This window comes from Sarcophilus harrisii, chromosome 1 (genome assembly GCF_902635505.1).
Source record: "Sarcophilus harrisii chromosome 1, mSarHar1.11, whole genome shotgun sequence".
Taxonomy (NCBI): Eukaryota; Metazoa; Chordata; class Mammalia; order Dasyuromorphia; family Dasyuridae; genus Sarcophilus; species Sarcophilus harrisii.
In genome coordinates this window covers 548,209,152-548,229,406 of record NC_045426.1, presented here as the reverse complement: position 1 = coordinate 548,229,406, position 20,255 = coordinate 548,209,152, and positions in this window count along the sequence as shown.

The window sequence follows — 20,255 nt, the reverse complement described above, 5'->3', positions numbered from 1 at the left end:
TTTTTAAGTACCTATTTATGTGCTATTGCTATACAGTTGTTTTTTAATCATGTCTGACTTTTTGTGACTCCATTTGGAATTTTCTTGGCAAAGACACTGAATGGTTTGCCATTTCCTTCTTTAGCTCATTTTTACAGATGAGGAAACTGAGGCAAACAGGATTAAGTGATTGTCCAAGGTCACACAACTGCCAAGTGTCTGAGACAGGATTTCAGGCCTGGTCCTCTATTTCACTATCTTGCTGCCCCATTTACATGCTAGGTGTTGTGCTAAATGCTTTACAAATATTATTTTATTTAAGCCTCACAATGACTTAGAGAGGAAGGTGCTTTTATGATCTCCATTTTATATTTAAGTAACTTGCCTAATTAAGTATCTGAGGATGGATCTGAATTTAGATCTTCCTTACTTTAGGTTCAAACTTCTATCTACTGAACCACTTATAGCTGCCTCTAGGATAAGGTGTTCAATTCAGAGCCTAGGATCATATCTTATTTAACTTTCTCCCTTTCCTATGGTTTAGCCTTGTGCTATGGTTATTGAATGAATAAGCTGTATGATTTTGGCCAACTCATGTTCTCTAGACCTCAATTTCCTCATCTATAAAGTGGGGTATTTAGATGAACTATTTCTACTGTTTCTTGGTTTTATAATGCTACACTAAGCTAAGATACATTAAAGATGCCAATAAAATAGCTGTTTTGCCATTGGCAAGATTTGACTCAGTAGATCATGTTGACTGTTTTGAGTATATGTGGGCTATAGTAATTCTCCTATTTTTTTCTTGGCTCCCTGTTTAACAATTAGGTCATAGTTAAAAATATTATTCTTCTTTATAACTTAAAAATCACCTTTGTGGCTGAAAGCAAAAAGGTTTAAATCTGCTTAATAAAAATAATTTCTTCTTTCTCTTTAGAATATCTTTTTGTATATATGTAATTTATTATTTCTTTCCAGAGTCACCATGTTGTCTTTTCCCTTCATGACTGAAAAGCTTGTGTTCAACTCTTGGAAACAATACTTATTAGTATTATAATTTGTCTAGTTCCCTTCTCATCTTAATTGCTCTCTTTTGGATTTTTTCCAACATGTTAACATCTATCTCAAATGATATTGTGCCAAGAAACATGACCCATATTTCTTCTCCTAATTTGCAACTGAAAGCACTGCATAATTGAGGAAGAGTCTTAATCTAAAATGAAAATGCAATCATCTCAGCAATAAAAGAAAAAAAAATCAGTCCCTGAGGTTTAAGAAGGAAAAATTTTCTATTAACAGAGGTGTTCTTCTAAATTTAAGGAGCAAACTCCTACCTGTAAAATATAAGACCTTTATCACGATAATCGAAATGTACTAATTGCTGAAGATGAAGTGGAAGTGTAGCTTAGTTAATGATTGGACATCTTGGATTGGAATTTGTGGGAAAATTTAGTATTTTAATCATTATAGTAAAGTCCTTGCGAGGACTTTCCCAATATAAACTTTCCCATGTGGTATATTTCTACATTCATATCTCATCTGTGGAGCAAACCTAAGTTTTACTCATTTGCCCTCTCCCCCTTCCTCTGCTCCCCATACTTAGCATAATGCTGTGTGTATAGTAAGTACTCACAAAGAAGGGGGAAGATGGGCCTATAACATTTCTCTTTTCCTTTTTTTACTTCCCCTCTTTTCTCTCTCCTTTCCCTTAGGTTTATCTGGTACAAGCCCAGAGAAATTTTAATGATCCCATGAAGTCACTGGCCACATCAAACTTTATTAGAGAGAAATATGGAATTTTTAAACTAATCTCTCAAGTTGATTAATGTACTGAGGTACTCAAGGAGCAAAAAATGGGATTTGGGAGTTATTGTGTCAAAACTCATGTTTGTGACAAAATGATACTGGAACATGGAGCAGAGAGTATGTTCTTGAACCTTGGCAAATTTTTGTGAGGTCATATATTTGCAAGAGTTCTGTAAGATGTTTTATCTGAATATTATAGGTAGTTTCCACGTGTGTGTGTGTGTGTGTGTGGGAGGGTGATAGTGAGAGGGATGGAAGAAGAGCTAGCATCAATGGAACCAAGTTTGTGAAGTATTTGAGATCAGTGTTAATATAAGTGTTAATGTAGCAGATGACTTGCCTACTTCCTTTGCCTGTCATACATGTTCTTGATGAATGATGTCTTTTATTTCATTTCTGGAATGTCATCACTGCTAATAGGTTGCAGCCTTAGTAATCCACCATGAGTTTTTCCAATGCTTTTTAGGTCACCTACAATTTTGATTCTTTTATATAATAGTTATATAATAGTAATATAATAGTTATATAATATATAATAGTTATATATAATAATATATAATAATAATAAGTTATGTTTCATAACTTATAACTGCACAGCATCTCCAAGAGAATATTGATATTAAAATATATTATTTTGGACCCAGGAGAAGCTTGGGATAATTGAAGGTCTATAATTTCCCAAATGCAATTTAGCCGTCTCTTTTCCTTCTCTTCATGCCCAAATATTATTTATCTATAGTGAATGTCTAAAATATGTAGGTATCAATTCAATAGACTTCCCATCAAATGGAGATATTATGTCCTGGATAATCTCCATTGGATTTCAACTGAGTGAATCACTAGGCCAATGTCTTTCGGAAGGTTAAGAATCTTTATTTCTAGGTCCTAATGCAGTCAGCACAATATTTTCTGACAACAGGACTATCTGAAACAACTTTGAAAGGCTTTAGAGCTCTGATCAATACGATGATAGACCATGAATCCAAAAGACTGAAATGACACTCTCCAGAAGTGAAGAACTTAAAATGCAGAGACATACATTTCCATCTGGGAATATGTTTTTGCCAGACTATACAGCTTTGTAGTGAAGGCTTTCTTTTCATTCTCTTTTATTTTATCTTCTGCTTTCTTCTTCTTTCTTCTCTTTCCTTCCCTGTATTGAAGGCATTCTTTTCTTTTCTTTCCTTTGCTTTTTTCTTCCTTCTCTTCCCTTCCCTTTTTTTCTTCCCTTCCTCTTCCTTTCTTTTCCTCTCTTAGTTTAGTAAATATTAATATCTAATAAGACTCAGAACTCAAGCCTCAGCTCCATATCTAACAGTCGTCATGATATTTAAATATTTCATCTCACTTGAAGTGATATTTGTATAACTCTTATTTTTATTATTATTAAAGCTTCTTATTTTCAAAACGTATGCATAGATGATTTTCAGCATTCACCCTTACAAAACCTTTATATTCCAAATTTTTCTCCCACCTTTCTTCTCCCCTTCCCTATACAGCAAGTAATTCAATATATGTTAAACATGAGCAATTCTTCTACATATATTTCCACAATTATAATGCTTCACAAGAAAAGTAATATCAAAAAGGGAAAAATGAAGAAAAAACCCCCAAAATTCAAGCAAACAATAACAAAAAGAATGAAAATACTATGTTGTGATCCATACTTAGTTCCTACATCTTCTCTCTGGGTGCAGATGCTCTCTCCATCACAAGACCATTGAAAATGTCCTAAATCATCTCATTGTTGAAGAGAGCTGTGTCCATCAGAATTGATTATTGTATAATCTTGCTATTACTGTGTACAATGATCTCCTGGTTCTATTCACTTCTCTTAGCATCGATTCATGTAAATCTCAGCAGGCCTTTCTGAAATCATCCTGCTGATTGTTTCTTATAGAACCATAATACTCCATAACATTTATGTACCCTAACTTATTCAGCCCTTCTCCAATTGATGGGCATCTACTCAGTTTCTTGTCACTACAAAAAAGGCTGCCACAAACATTTTTGCACATGTGGGTCCCTTTTCCTCCTTTATGGTCTCTTTGAGATATTGGCTTAGTAGAGATATGGATCACATATTATGCATAGTATAACTCTTGTTTGTAAAAAAAAAATATATTGTAAGGAAAAATCTTAGATGGAGGTACAGTTAAATATTATTTAGCAAATTAAATTCATTTTCAAATCTATTTCCTTATTTATTCATGCACTATTTGGAGTCACCATGTTACTAAGAACAAGTGTGGAATTTATTTTCACATTAGACTTTTCTGCAGACTGCCTGTTGTGTTGGCTCTTTGATTAAATCCAGACATGGTACATTGCTCATTAAGAGGAAAAATAAATATTTCCCATCACATTTGTATACTTCAGTTGCTATATGTTTTGGTTTGGGTCCATATTATCTTAGGTTACTTAGGCAACTCTTACAGTATCCAATGAATATTTGTAGTGTAATAACTCAGGACATTTTTAGGAAGTAGATTAATTGATTCAATCAGAGACATTTTTTTCTTCATTATTTAAAATGTTTTCCCAGAGTTTTTGTGAAGAATTTAGGTTTCTTATCTTCTATTTGGAGGGGAAAAAACCACACCCAAATCTTTATGACTTGTTCAAATAAACCATGAATTCAGACATTTTGATTAGCCCCATCAGGACTTTTAATTATTCTATAGTCCTTTATTCACTATGCTTAGTCTTTAGCTGGAAATCTACCCTTTCTTTACTTTTCCACTCTAAGTTATTTACATTTTAAATTTGCTTTCTCTAAATATTTCTGGGATTTTGTCATAAAAACTCCACATTAGAGCAAGAATTAAAGAGAGTGACTAGGGCTTTGTTCCAAGATTCCAAAATTAAGAGCACCTGATTCTGGGTATATTTTCTCATCTGTCCCCCAGTCTCTTTGCCTGTCCCTGGCAGCAGCCAGACCTTGAGAAATACCCAAAATCAGGGTGTTTCAGGGAATGATTCCTCCTCTCATGCATCCTAACTGCTCTCCCTTTTTCACATTCCTTGCCTTCCCCTTTCTGCTCAGTTCTGACCTGTCTGCCCCACAATTGCATCCCTGCATACAAGCCTGGTAGTGACTGACTCATAAAAGATGAGCTTTTGGCAAGACTGTTTTTTGATACTCCAGTTGCCTCTCCCCTCTGTTTGGAGGGCTGGAGGATGAAGCAATAAACTCCTCTCAAAGTTTTTTTTTTTTTTTTTTAAACAGAGGCTAGAAATTTTCAGAACTTCCCCAGTAACTCATTTTCTATTAGCTGTTCTGATGATTTCCGACTCCCAATGGCACACTCCATCACCTTATGCTTTTCAGCTTCTTTTTGTGTATTGTCTTCTCCCAGTAGCTGGTAACTCTTTGAGGATGGGAACAATTTTTTTCTTATTTTTATCCCCACCACTTAGCACAAAGGCAGGAACATAATAGGCATTTTTATTAAATTGTTAATTGATTTATTTGGTAATTGAAATGTTTATTGAATTGAATTACCTTTCCAGATTTTTTTGGAGGGGAGTACTCATTTCTTCACCAGCTTTGGATATTCATTTTGTTTCACTATTGTGTTAATCCACCAGGAGATATTTTTTACATTTTAATTAAGAATCTCTTAGAGATATAAATATGGAACTAAATGGTAAGAGAAACACTTTTTAGCCCTTTGGTGTGGTCCTTGCCCAGCATTCCTCATTGTTTTTCCTTTGTTCTGAAAGAGGACCAAGACATCAGGAAGGTGATACCATGACATGTAAATGAACTGGATTTAAGTGAGGGAGGACTATGCAAGGTCACCTGCCTCACTTTCCCCTCCAGAGCCATCTGGGCCCAGTGGCCAGATATAGATCAGGATGACTGCAGATGGCCTTGGATGAATGGGAAACCTTGCCTTAAGATTTTCAACAGGTCTGAGTTTGACTGAGGCTGCACCCATTCAGTGATTAAGCATTCCTCAAAGTACATCAAACAAGTAGCCCCCAGTTCTCTCAGATTGCAAAGCTGATGCTATCTCCATAGTATTATGAAAACTGGGGACTCTTAAACAATATTAATCTGAGACACCTACAAAACCACAGGGATAGAATATCGTTAATTGAATCAACCAAATATTTTGGCCATATGTATTTATGCCATGGTCTGGAACCACAATTCCAGTGTCATTTGGGTAAAGAATGAGGAGTGAAACCTTGGTAATAAAAGCTGCCTTTAGAAACAGATCTTGAACAGATTACTTAAACATATGCTTTGTATTACATGATTAACTCCTCAAAGGAGGAAGAATGTATTCTATCCACTTTGCTTAAGTTTCTTACATTTGAAAAAAAGCTCCTATAGTTTTTTCCTTGGTTTCATTATTTACAGAGTGTGATCATTTAGTTCCTCTTTAGTTTTTAGGAGTTAAAACTGAATTTATATGGATAAAAAGCATATGAGTAAAGATTCCTTATGTCTAAGGGTCCCCAGTGTTAACAGAATCAAGACTACTCTGGGTCCCTCCATTCTTGGGTGAAATATTTTAGGGGTTTTTTATTGTTTGTTTTTTGGTATGGTCCATATATGACGTTTAATCTGTCATTAACATTTTTACTGTCACTTTCTTTAGACAATAAACAATCAAGCCTTAATCTGTAGCATTAATTGATTTATTTTTTTTTATCAATATTAGTTGATAAATTTAAAAAATTCAATTTTTTGGTTACATTTTGAATCTCCCAATGCCAAACTAAAGAAGGTTAACATTTGACATGGACCTTATATTATGAACTTCTGTAGAAAAAAATATGTTTCTGAGGTACCAGAAAATGGAAATAGGGTAAGAGGGAGAAATCTAGAAGGAAGGGGAGTTGTGAAGGTTCCATGGGATATGATAAAGGAAGGTCAAAGAAGACCAGATGTGGAGGAGAGATAGAGACAAGAAGTTGAGGCAGGTGAAAGGAATTTCTAACTTTAATCAGAATAGGAAGTAGAAGTTTGCTAGTTATCGGATTAGAGTAGTATAATTTGTTTGGATTACTTAGTTGATTGAGAAGAGTGACAGGAAGATTGGTAGCAGTATAGTTTGTATAATGAAGAAGGCTACTAATTCTGGGCTGTATGTCTTAAAGTAGGGACAGCCATTTTATTTATAATCTCCTAAAATCACAGATCAAGTTTTAGAAGAGACAAGGAGGTGGTCATCTAGTTCAGTGGGGCCAGAGAAATTAAATAACTTGCCAAAAGACAATAATAAGTGTCAGAAGTTTGATTTGATCGATCTGATCCCAGATTCCAGAGAAAGGGCTATTTCCACTGTACCACTTTTTTTTTTAATCAAAAACCTTGTAAAGGACTGATGCTGGTAATGGTATAATCATGGTAATGGTGATGTAGAGGATTGTGTGGTGGAAGAAGCCATTCTTCTTCATTGTTCACTACTATAATCCATATGGGGCCATGATGACTGAGGCCTCTTGGACCAGGTGATAATGGAGGGTTGACTGAGTTCCTTTTCTGCAGATAGTACTGTCAGAGTATTATCTGAGGCAGAATGAATGACAACTATGGGATGAAATGATTTCCCAAAAGACTGTGTAAAAAGGAAGCAAGAATACTAATGGCAAAGACCATTTGCATGCTTCATAGAGTTTCTTTTCTTTACAAATTTTTAAATTAATCAATCAACAAATATTAAGTGCATGTTACATATTAGGCTCTGGGAAAGATCCTGGGGATTCTTGCTTAGGCATTTTCAGTTGTGTCCAACTCCTCAGGACCCTTTTAGGTATTTTCTTGTCAAGGATATAAGAGTGGTTTGCCATTTCTTTCTCTTCTTTCTCCATTTCTTTCTACAGATGAGGAAACTGAAACAAACAGACTTAAGTGATTTGTCCAGGGTCACTCAGTTAGTAAACATCTGAGGTCAGATTTGGACTCAGAAAGATAAGTCTTCCTGACTTCTGGTCTGGTACTCTATCTCCTGTATCTGCTAGCCACCCATGCTGTAAATACAAGTGCAAAGAATAAAATGATCCTTATTCACAAAGCTTATATTGCAGTGGGGGAGATAATAAGCAATATAAAAATTTATACAGCATAAATACAAAGTTAATAAGTATGTACATATAGTAATGAACTGCAAGATAATATGGGTGAGAGAGCACTAAAAATTGGGCATAAGGGAGACTTGCGTGAATTCAAAAAATGCTTCTTTTCACTTCCAGCTCCCAAGTCAAGTCCTGGCGCTAATGATAGTAGCTCAAAGTTGCAAAATGTTCATCATGGACAGTGGGCAGGGCAGAAAAAATACAGAGGCAGTTCTGACAAGATCCAGCAGACTAAGATATAGCTCTAGAGCTACAACATATCCTCCATCTATATTTAAAATACAGGGGAAGCAGAGATGCAGATGACAAAAATTCAAATTGATCACTTGACTTTGTAAATAATGGATCCTATGGGAACTGGATTAAACCAAATGAAGTGACAACTCAGGCTTCTTCCTTCAATGACAAAGGATATTTTGTTTTTCTAGAGGATTAGATGATCCTTACAGTCCTTATAATCAATATTCAATCATTTTGTTTTCTGGCATTTTATTGACTGACATTGCCTTCCCCTCCCTGACAATATTTGTTAAAATGCCATTTTTATATTCAGAGATAATATTTCTATCCAGAAAGTTAGAATAAGAAATATTAAATTTAAATGAAATGTTTATTAAGAAGTCTTAGTAATGGATTTACAGTGATTCATCTTGATTCTTTTATGAATTCTCCTTTATATATTCAGCAATATACTTTTTATAAGATGGCTGGCTGGGGGTTGGAATAAAGTCTGTAATTGTGGAACAGAACAAAGCTAATTGGAGCATTATGGAGATTACACTCATGACCACATCTTTATTAGCAAAATGTTCTGAACAACTGAGCTAACCAGCTAAAGATTCTAGCAAATATGTCTATCTAGAGACTAGACTAGAGACTCATAGCACTGCCCTGGGCATCCTTGTGTTTAAATAGCTGGACTGACACAGTTTTCTTTGTCCCTGGTGCCTTTCTGTGTTCCAGGTGCTACACAAACCTTTTGATTTTGATTGTCTTTTGGAAATAGTATAATATAGAAAAAGCAATGGTTTGAAAATCAGGGTCCTAACTATAGCTCTATAGCTCACTGATCAATCTTTGCATCTTCTTTTATAAAATAAAAAGATTGTATTACATGATTTTTAAGTTTCTTGCCCAGGCCTAATGTACGATGATTACCCTCTGATTATAGTTTATCATTTACTTAATTTTCCTGCGGTTAGAGTTTCTCAAATTTGCATTGATCCAGTTTCTATTTTCCATTCATCTAATTTCTGTTTTATATTGATTGTGCTGGGATAAAGTGTCTAATGATAACCTCAAGTATCATTCATCTCTCAAGGGAAAATGTTCTGTGCTAATTTATAATATGGTTCTTACATTGATTATTTGAGGGGAAAATATTTAATCAAAGAAAGTTCATTCTCATCAATCTCTATCCTTGACTACTTGGTTTGATCTATTCTCCAGTTAAAATTCAAATCTATTACTAAAAATAATGGTTTGGAAAACTTGAGATAGAAAAGATTCTCAGGTTCTCATTCTAATTATGAACACATTCTTGTTTTACTCCCATTACTTCTTTTTCTACCACCTTTATTCTCTGCAATCAGAATATCTTTTAATAAAAGAAAAAAAACTTTGTTAGATTAGCTGTTTTATTGAACTTTTGTTTTTATTACAATTTTAGAGTACACTAGCTTGTTAAGAGGTGTCTCAAAGTAAAACAATTAAGCAAAAATAATAATCTAGTGATTTCATCTGAAAATACATGCAACATTCAACATCTGTAGAACCAGCCAATCTCTCTATTTAAAATGTTTAAAAATGAACATAAATCTATTTTTCCTCTTTCAATCTATGCCATTAAAAAAGAAAATAAAAACAAATTCTTCATAATGAATGTGCATAGTCAAGCAAAACATGCTAACTCATTGACTTTATACAAAATTGTATGTGTGTGTGTATGTATGTATGTAATTTTGAATCCTATATCCATTGCTTATGAGGAGGTAGATAGAATATTTCATCACTGATCTTCTGGAATCAGTAACAGATATTTTATAGATTATGAATCTTATATGTTTCAAAATTGTTTGTCTCTACACAGTGTGCCTATTACTACACAAATTCTTCTCTGATTCTGCTCATTTCATTCTCCATCAGTTTAAAAAAGTCTTCAAAATTGTATGTTAATATAACATATGATGATATATGATATAAAATTATATCTATATTGTCATATTATACCATATACAATATAAAGTAGTACTATGTTATGTCATGTTATATCATACAATTATTTTCAGTTCTATTCTATTGAATGTCTTCTATGGGGGCTCTGATATCACTAATTTAAAGAGTAAAGCTAGAGCTGTAGAAAATTTATTTACTGTCTTTATGAATTTGGTTCGAAGGACAAAGATTTTTTTTAAAAAAAAGGATTCTAAATTCATAAGAATTTAGCTTAAGGTTGAAGAGTTTGAGTGATCTTTTTTCTGTTGATATGGAAAGGAACATATTGGAGAAATGGTGTTATTTTCACAATTTTTTGTTCCTAAGCAGTCTTTTGTTGCCAGAAATGAATAAACAAGTCTTTTAGATAAAGAATAAAGAATGATGATGTGTCTTTTTCCATTCCTTTTCTATTGCCTTTCTGACCTTTTGCAATGAGCCATAGTTTAAGAAGAATTTTCTTCTGTGAAAATTTGACTTCAAAAGCTACGCATGCACCAGATTCCTCCTAGTCCCTGTGAACATGCATTTTAAAATGTGTTATCATCAAATTAAAATGGAGTCAGTTCTAACATAGCCAGATCTATTCTCATTATTTTCTAGCAGTTCTTGCCACAAGAATGAATCTATTTATTCCAGATGGAAAATAAAGCTCTCCAATTGGAATTACATGGAATACATGGATCTTGATGGAACTGAACAGATGGAAAAACAAGGCTATTTATATGGTTATGTAAGTTTGTGATTTAATGGAAAATTTCAGATAGAATCCATGAAAAGTAAAAAGAAAAATATATGGAAACAAAGGCACAGTCAAAATTTGGATTCACTATCTTTTTTTGTTTTCTTAGTGTCAGCAAGGCCAGTATATGAATAACATTGGTATATTGTTTAGAGTTTAGAGTTTAGAAATATAAAAATCTGGGATCTGACTGGATCCTGTTAAATGACCTTGAGATATCTGTCTTCAAAATGATTTTCTTATAACTATTAAATCAAGCATAAAAAATAAAAGAGCATTAAACTAGTCCAGCTTTGCACACAGGCAAAAGTATGTGGGCACTAGAGAAAGGATGTTTCTATAAAAGCCCCACCAAGGAGTACAGAAAGCCTTCCAGAACACATGATGGCAATGGGAGTGAATATAGGGGTAGACAGATGGGACTCTGAATCAAGGTATAGCCAAGGACACCCGGAAACCTGAAGGTCTATCATTCTGTCCCAGAACAGAGATTAGAAATCTGAAGTGCTAGGACTTGGGGAATGGAGCAATAATAAGCATTTGTTTTGTCAGAATTTGATTCACCAGTGTAGACCTCCTTTTGTAGATGTTTTATCCCTGTACTACTTACCAATTCTGGAATAATCCTGCACTATCAGTTCTTTCACCTGGAAAAAACACTCCAGGGCAATGGATTGACTGGGTCTTTGAAGAATATAAGACTCATTATCTGGACCCTAGAAGATAGAGATCATTACCAAAGAAGGTTCTACTATTTCTTCTGCCATTTCTTCTAGTAGTATACAGAAATTTGCCTCAACACAAAGTCCCTAATTTATTAGAGACTGGGTAAAGAAAAGCGAAGAGTATTAGAAGGGAAACAGATAGTACAACATGTAGATGATTACTACTGAGTATACTTCTCTCTCAACACCTTTTACCCCCTTGAGCCTTGAGAGGCTCAAGGGACAAAGTGAAGGTAACATATAAAGGAACATCTCAACCGAATGTAAATAGAATGAATTCACTCATAAAATGAAGGGGGGAGTAGCAGAATGAATTAGAAAGTAGATCTAACAATATGTTAGTACAAGGCATCCTCTTAAAAGGCAAATTTTCACACATTTTAAAAATAAGGTGTTGGAGCAAAATTTATTATGTTTTAGGAGGCAGCTAAATGGTGTAGTGGATACTACACTGGGTCTGGAGTCAGGGAAATATGAGTTAAATATGACTTCAGACATTTATTAGCTGTGTGGACTTCACCAAATCAGTTGACCTCTATCTGTCTCAATTTCCTCAACTGTAAAATGTAAAAAAGCCTTCCAGGGCTGTTGTGAGGATCAAATGAGATAATATTTACAAAGTGCTTAGCATAGTGTGCATATAGGGTTAAAATAATTATTTATTTATGTTCCAAGGTGAACTAAAAAAGATAGGCAGTAGCAATTATACCCCAGACAAGACTATAAAAATAAAGTGGATTAAAAAAGATTAAACAGGGAAGTTAAATTATGCTTAGAAATAGCTCAGATAATGAATTAATAGCAATATTTAATAAATCTGTGCCAAATATCATAGCATCTAAATTTTTAAATGAAAAGTTAGGAGAAATAAATAATAAAACTTTAATAATAGAAAATCTTGTGTGTCCATTTCAGAAATAGACAATTCTAATAAAAAGATAATCTGGTGAGAAGGTAAAGTAGAATTAGGAGAACAATTTATACAATGAAAACATCACTGAGAAAAAAATTTGAAAAAATTTGGAGACATATTTTTATCAATAAAAAAAGAGAAAGAACAGATCTTTGAATTGGGTATGCAACTAAATGAATTGAGCAAATCATTCATTCTCTACTTACATTCACCAAGGATTAATGTGTGTGTGTGTGTGTGTGTGTGTGTGTGTGTGTGTGTTTGATAAAAAAGAAAGAATGTTGTTAGTCTGTAAGTTCCATTTCCGTGCTTGCTGATAGATGAGAAAGATGCAAAACATTTTGGGGGTGAATGTATCTATTGATGTAGAACTCTCCATCTATATTTCTTACATGAACCAAGTGGTACATAAGTTATAGGTTAGGTTATCCTGGCACAATCTAGGAAATATTATCATTAGCTCATTAACCCTCAGAGAAAAGGGCCAATGATAATGCTCCTTCAGACTATATTGCTACATGCTCCATGCTCACTGCTGTACATGGTGTAAATATTCATTTCTAGAAAATGAAAAATTTTGATGAAACAATGCTAGATATAAGATACAATTCAGTCCCCTTCTCTGGAAAACTGGAATTTATGTTCTTCTTTTCTCAACTTGAATTAAGGTTAGTTCCAACTATTTAACCTGAAATTCAAGATCTTCTGTCTCTGGTTCTAATCTGCCTTTCCTGAGGGTTTCAACTGACAAATAATGGGTGGACTATTCTAAACAGGATGTTATGAACAAAGTAGTAGATAGAGGAAAACATAAGAATGGGGAATGGACACATGCCCCACTTGATAAGAGATAGGATAAGTAGATTGGGACCAGACAGAAAACCCTGAATATCTGGCTAAGCAACAAGAACTACTGACAGTCAGCTTCAGTCTCATGCAGCTTCAAATCCCTTTAGATCTCTCCTCAATACTCTCATCTTCTTTCTCTCATTTATTAAACATTTAGTAAGGGCACACTCTGTTGTGCCAGGCACTGGGCTGGTTGGGATACAAAAAGAGGAAAAAGGCAATTCCTTCCTTTGGGGAGCTTATGCTCTAATGGGGGAGACAACATGCAAACAAATACATGCAAAGCAAGGTATGTACAGAATAATAGAAAACGATTAAAAGAAGGAAGACCCTGGAATTAAGACATGCAAACAAATAAATACAAAGCTAGCTATATATAGGATAATTAGGAAACAATTAGCATAGGGAAGGGACTGGAATTAAGACATGAAAACAAATAAATTCTAAGCTAGCTATATTCAGGATAAATGGGAAATAATTAACCGAGGAAAGGCGCTAAAATTAAGAGGTTTAGGGGAAGCCTTCTAGTAAAAGATGGTATTTTAATTAGGACTTAAAGGAAACCAGTGAAGTCAGTGGGTGGAGTTGAGGAGGGGAAGCATTCAAGGCATGGGAACAGCTAAAGATAAAACCCAGAGCAGACAGGTAAGTGTTTTGTTAGTGGTGTTCATGGAATAGCCAGGAGGCCATTGTGAAATATTGAGGAAAGTGTTAGAAGATTGAAAAGATGCTAGGGGATGAAGTTATGAAGGGCTTTGACCTTCCATAGTTCACTTCACAGATGAAGAAACTGAGGCAAATAGAGTTAAGTGACTTGCCCAAGTTCACACAGCTAACTAAGTATTTGAGGCCAGATTTCAACTCAGGAAGATGAGCCCTCCTGGCTCCAGGCCTGGCATAGTGCTCCCTATGACACCTCACTGTCCAGTCATAGATCTAGCAGAGATTAAATTAGTAAAAAGATTTCTTGTATGAGACCCTAGAGACCAGCTCTGTTTTCCTCTCCAAATTCATGAACCCCCAGAAATAACAATTTTTATTTTAAACCCCAACTCTAACCCTAACCCTAACTCTACTACTTTTATCTCTGCTTCTTAGACTAATTTCCACTTTAAATATTGTTATAAGAAAACTCAAAACAATTTTTTTTCAGCACAACAGTTTTTCCCTTCCCAGGAGCTGTGATACTGATTCTTCAGTTCTAAATAGTCATTCCCAAAGTCCTCACTCTTTCTTCTAATATTTTAAAATGCGATTAGTATTTGTTGTGTTTCTTTTGGAGAAATCATTTTTTCCTTAGTCTAATTCAATATTCCACCAATAGATGGCAGCAGCTGATTGCTATGCTCTACAGCCGTCCTTGGAATCCAATTCCCAAGGCAAGCCCTTATCAAGCTCATCTGTTTTAAAATGCATGCTTGAATGAAGACTATTGGAAACCATAGATCATAGTAATTGGAGAAAGCTTTAGTCAGCTGTCGGGGGATTGGCAGGATGTACATGTGAGAGATCCCAGAAGGCTTGGGACAGATCCTATGGAGAAATTAATTTCTGTTTTGATTGGTCAGCTGTGAAGTCATTTGATCAGAAAACATTTATTAAGTGCCTACTATGTGTTGGGCACCGTGTGTGCTGGGAATACAAAAGAGAAGCAAGTCATAGTCCCTGCCCTCAAGGAGCTTACAATGTAATGAAGGATTTCCATACAAATATATGCAAAGCAAGCTATATACAGTGGAGGTAGGGGAAAAAGTTGACAGAGGGAAGGGTTGTAGAAAGTTTCCTGTTAAAGGTGAAATTTTAAGCTCAGGTGATGTGGCAGAAGTATAGGGCAGAACACCTGCAGCCCAGGCTTTAGGCCTTTGTAAAGAGCCCTTCTCTGTTTCCCCCTTTTCAGTTCATTGTACTGGGAATTACCCTGGCATTTCTCATTTTATCAGTCAGGTCCCCTGGAATCCTGCAGCCTCTTTTTCTCACCTTCAAAAAAAACATTAGGTTGAAAATTAGAATACTTGAGATCAAAGCCTAGATGCATCATGATACCATGGAAAGAAAGAGAATTAGATTTGGAGTCAGAGTTCATTGCTAGGTTCAAATTCTGCCTTTGCCATTCAGCTGTGTCACCTTGGGTCCATCTTTGGAAAGAAAGGTAAAGTGTAGCATTGTGAGAATTGTTTTTTTTTTTGGTTAATAAGTAAGCCACCTTTATCAGGCATCTCTTATGTACATATAATTGTGCATTACTAGAGACTGGGAGAAGGGAATAAGAATTTATATAGCATCTATTATGTGCCAGGCACTATACTATATGATTTTTACAAATATTATCTCATTTGAGTCTCATGGCATCCTGAAAGGTAGGTGCTATTATTATTATTCCTATTTTATGGAAACCAAGGCAAAGAGAGGCTTCATTTTGTATATCTATTTTAATAGTATCTATGATAGTTGAGAAAATGTGGAAGAATCAGCACCAATAATTGCTTAATTAGAATTCATTAGTTTTATAGAATTATAGACCATTAGAATTGGAGGTGCTAAACTTTGTCCAGACTTTTTATTTTTATACAAGAAGAAACTGGCATCAAGAGAGGTGAAATGCCTTGTCCATTGTTGCATATCTAACTGGTGAAGAGCCATAACTAGCAATTTTGGTCACCAAGGTGGTTGAGTTGTTTAGGGGTTTAAGGAGAGATTCTAGGACCTGCCTGGTAGGAGAATAGGAGAAACTGAGACCTGAAAACACTTTGAGGGTGTTTCCAAGGAGGGGATAATATGATGTCATAGATTGGGGAGGGAGGATTTCAATGGGTACTTGGCAGAGAGGGTAGTATATCCTGTTTATATGACCCAATCTGGGTCTCATTTTCCTCATATATAAATCAAAGGTATTGAACTTCATAGCCTTTGAGGTTTATTCAAACTCTAAATCTATTATGAACATTTGGTAGCTTCCAATTTTAACTGATTATTCTTGACATCAAGGTGCTAAACAGTCATTTCTATGATGCCAGAATACATGTGCTGTATTAGTGCCTTCTAAATTTCTATGCCCCTGAGGAAAGTCTTAGTCATCCTACCCTTCTTACAGTTTTGGGTAAGAAAACTAGATTCCCATCAACCAATATAGAATCTTTCCACCACGTCACCTTGCCTACGCTCTACTAAATGGGATAAGAAGAAAAGAAAAACAAGTAGTTACTTATTTGAAGTCTTCCTAGTAGAATTTTTGTCATATAGATATATGTTTATATATATACATATATACACGAATACAACCCATATGTATGTTTATATTGTGTACAAGTATTCATATAGCAAATCCTTTAGTGAGTTTGGAGTATGTCCATCCCAAGCATTGGAAGACTGACCTCTGTGGAATGGGCAGATGAGAACAATTTGTTCCATCAGCCAGAAGGCGGTTGAAGCCTTCTAAGTGCTATGGTGCACTTAGAGCTTGGTCAGACTTCGAAGATTCCAAGGTCATCCACTGCAAAATAGACCATCACTGCTCATCTTACTTTGGCTTGTCCCTGGACTTTGATGGCTCTGGAAGAGACAGGCTGGAGACGCTGTCTCACTTAAATCCAAATTTAATTAAATGCTATTGGTCCTCTTTGGAATTGAAGGACAAATCCTCTTGTATAATAAGATTGATTTAGCATTAGTTCATAAAGTTAAAAATGAAATTCATACATTGCAAAAAAAAGTGGAGTTTTATCAAAAAAGAGAAGAAAACAAAACAGCTCCAGAGGCAATCCTTGGGAAAAAATTAGTAATCCTCCAAAGAATATCATTCTCCTTGTAGTCATCCTCCATTCTATGTAAAATTTCAGTCATTTGTAATCCAGAAAGGTGAACTTCTCTCTGGGATCTGTAATATTGCTTATTTAAACTCCCAGTCATTAGGCATTTTATTTCCAAGAGTCCTAATGTTTTTTGTTTTCCCTAATAGATACTGTCTTACAGTAGGGGTCTATCATGGGACTGTATTGCAAGTCCTAAGATGTAGATTTCTTTTAGGTGTATCAGAAAGTAAAATCCCTTGACTTTCAGACTTTTTGTCTCGCAAGAAATCTAGTTCTACTTGCAAAAATATTTGAGCAAGAGCTTTTCCCCCTCCATAAAGACCACCTTTTCATCCCCACTACTCTTTGGCCTCATAGAAACCTGTCTTCTCCAAATTCAGGAGTCCTTGTGGCTGACTTCAACTTTATATCTAATAATTTCCTTTTTTCTTCTTAACTGAAAAATACTCTCTTCACCTGAGAGAATATTCTTCACTCGAAGAATATCCAATGAAACTTTTCTCTTCTTTTTCTTTTCTCCTTCTCTCCCTCTCTTTCTCTATCTTTTCCCTTCTTCCTCTCCTTCTTTCCCATCCTTGAAAATAGTCCAAGGAAGGGGTTGAAAAATGAGGGACAATTTGAAGTTGACTGAATAGGATAAAATACCTCTCTCACCCCAACTATTATCTTAAGAGTCCTTTTATATAGGCAGATGCTTAAGTTTCCCATCCTTTCCTCTCATCTTCTTTACTCAACATTCTCTTCCTTAAATCTGTCTTCCAAGTCAGAAATCCAATAACTTTTCAAACTCATCTAGCAGCTTTACAATCAAGTCATTCAGATTGCTCCATGTAGCTGAGTTTCATTTTTCCTTTAGAAACAAGGTGAATTGGCCAATAACCCACTCTCACCTAGATCTCCTGCTATTTTTCTGTAGACCAGTGCCATTTTTCTGCTACAAAGTATTTTAGCCATCATACCTGAAATTACTCAATTGTTCTCTTCATTTTCCTTGATGTCTCCTGACTGACTCAAAATGGAGCATAGACATCAAAGAGCACTGTGACATTTACAGTCTCGCGTCTGATTTGTCACCTGGAAGGTTTCTCTAGGGAAAATGTATATCTTCATGTGCCATAAAATGTTGCAACCTGCCACAGAGAGCTTTTGCAATAAAGTGTTATGGGGTAAGATGTTGGAAAGGAAGGTAACCTTATGCTATAGACTGGAGATAAATACAGGCAGATAAATGAGAAAAATAAAGGAGGATAAGAAGCATTGTTATTGTTCAGTTGTGTCTGTGTCTTTGTGATCCCATTTGGTATTATCTGGCAAAGACACAGGAATTGTTTGCCTTTCCTTTCCCAGTGGATTAGGGAGACAGAGATTAAGTGATTTGCCCAGGGTCACATAGCTAGTCACAGAGCTAGAGGCTGAATTAAAACTCTTTTTGATTTCAGGTCCAGTACTCCCTGGACCCTCTCCCCAAAACAAAAATCAAAACAAAACAATCTCCCAAAAATCCATTATCAATTGCAGATAGGCTAACAGTGATAACATTTGAGTGATTTGGTTTGAACAACAACAAACCCCTCCCCCAAAAAACTCATGGTGGGAAATTGAGAAGTATTACTATGAAAAGAAAAAAAAATGCTTCGTTTCTCTGATTATCACAAAGATAGGCTTGAATTCCAGCAAACAGTGTGTAAAGAATGGACATTCAGAATTTGTCTCTGTAAGATCTACCAGCAACAACTTAAACAAAATTAAATTGAATAGTCCTTTTCTAAGAATCTCATGTTCAAAGAATAACTAAGTGGTACAACTAGAATACAGCCTTGGGCCCAGAGTGAGAAAGTTGGTGTTCAAATCCAGCCTCTGACACTTTTTAGCTGTGTGAATCCAGACAAGTCAATTTGCCTCAGTTTCCTCATTTGTAATGTCAGAGAAGGAACTGGCAAACCATTCTAATATATTTGCCAAGAAAGCCCTAAATGGGGTCAAGAAGAATTGGATACAACTGAAATGACTGAACACTACCACCATGCTAGAAGCACTGTTTTGGGCATTGGGTATTCAAAGATAAAAATGAAATAGGATAATGTTTTCAAGGACATTTTATTCTATTGGCAGAATGAAGCAATAAATATATTAAATAATATGTTGTTCATATGTGTGTGATATACACATACATATATTATTTAATATATTGCTTCACTCTGCCATTACAATAGAACATATACACATTTATTGGGGGATATATATATATATCCCCCAATAAATATATGGATGTATGTATTCAGTATATATGGTATATAGTATATGTGATATATACATATCCCCCTAAATATGTGTGTGCATATATATATATATCTATATACATATGTGCATATACCAATAAGTATACTGAATATACTCATATATATGTTTGTGTATATGTATACATATATACACTTATGTATATGATTTAATATATATTTATGTGTGTATATATTTATACCAATAAGTATACTGAAATGGATCTGTGATATTATCAATGTAGTGATGCCTTCAACAATACAGAAATTTCTGGGGCCTGCCCTTTCCGTGTTCATGTCTTTCCATGATTTTATCATAGGGATCCACCCATTGTATTAAAGGTCTTCCTTATGACAAGTATACTAAGGGAGCATATGGTCTACCCACTGGTTTCCTCTCCCATTGTCTATGTCAGGGGTCCTCAAACTATGGCCGGGGGCCAGATGCAGCAGCTGAGGACGGTTATCCCCCTCACCCAGGGCTATGGAGTTTCTTTATTTAAAGGCCCACAAAACAAAGTTTTTGTTTTTACTATAGTGCGGCCCTCCAACAGTCTGAGGGACAGTGAACTGGCCCCCTTTTAAAAAAGTATGAGGATCCCTAGTTATGTTATCAATTCATCTTTTTTTCCTGATCGCATAGGTCTTTGTTGAAATCCCTTTCCCTTTTCGTCTTCTTAGTTCCTTTTGTACTGTATTCTGTACATACTCACTATGTACCACTCTATTGCCCTCTTATTAAAAATAATTTAAAATTTATTGGCAATAATAATCTTTCATGACTCACAGAGCTGTACAACACTAGTGGAATGTTCACATATTTGAATGTATCTAGAATCTTAATGATTG